Here is an 865-nt window from a genome sequence, read left to right as displayed (position 1 = left end):
CATATATTTGTCAAGCAGTATTTCTTTAGAAATGCTCTCTTTGTGAATGTGTTTTCATTTTGCCATCAATTTTCCTTCTTTCATATTGAGGTGATCAGTTGCTTTGCCTCCTAGGCTAAATACAAATTAATTTATTTAAGTCTTTGAGTATATGTATAAGTAGAAGGAAAAGAAATGATGATTTGTATGATATTTTCTTAAGAGATCAAATATTTTGTAAAAAGTTAATTTATCAGATCCCTTATTTATCTTTTGTAATTTATTAAACCATATGTAAATGTGTGAAAGAAAAGTACTGTTTCCTATGTATATTATGTCAGAATCTATAAGCTTCCATTCCTATTTTGTGCATGGTGTCTTTATTCAGGTAAACGAAGAAACAAGAATATACAATTCAGAAGCTTTTTTTTAGAATGAAGATTTTGAACTTTCCTTTGACCTAAATTGTAAAAACATATTGCAAGTAATCATAGATGATGTGACTTCTCATTTGTATTTTTTGGGTGAAGTGCAAGATGTCCATGACAATAATTTGGGGCACTTCTGTTAAGATTAAGGAAGGATAGTGTAGCAAGGGGTTGGGGAAGAATTAACTTCTGAGCAGTCTATCATTTGTAACATTGAAATTACATGTGAAAAAGTTTTTGATTGTCAGTCTCTCCTAAATCTAAGACCTCTCATTCAAGGAAATTTACCTTATTTCTCCTAAGGCTTGATGCAGGTGTTGACTTAAAAGGAATGAAGAGAAAGAGATCTGAAGAATCTAAGGTCTTGTCAAGTTTACATGTCAATAATGAAAGAATTAGTGGCTATTTTTAAGGTGTATTTTCATAGTGATGTTAGAAACTGCCATCAGTAAATTTTG

General features: G+C 30.5%; 1 protein-coding gene across 1 annotated transcript in view; it reads left to right on the top strand.

The window, feature by feature from the left end:
• LOC119591446 (3-hydroxy-3-methylglutaryl-coenzyme A reductase-like) overlaps positions 1-645 on the top strand; it is a gene marked incomplete in the record, with an annotated part of 71,751 nt that extends 71,106 nt beyond the window's left edge. Inside the window, 1 exon segment of the mRNA XM_037940187.1 lies at positions 1-645.
• Positions 646-865: the final 220 nt, after the last annotated feature.

This window comes from Penaeus monodon, chromosome 28 (assembly GCF_015228065.2).
Source record: "Penaeus monodon isolate SGIC_2016 chromosome 28, NSTDA_Pmon_1, whole genome shotgun sequence".
NCBI lineage: Eukaryota > Metazoa > Arthropoda > Malacostraca > Decapoda > Penaeidae > Penaeus > Penaeus monodon.
Note: the sequence above shows the minus strand (reverse complement) of the source record. Positions and strands in the feature narration are given on the sequence as shown.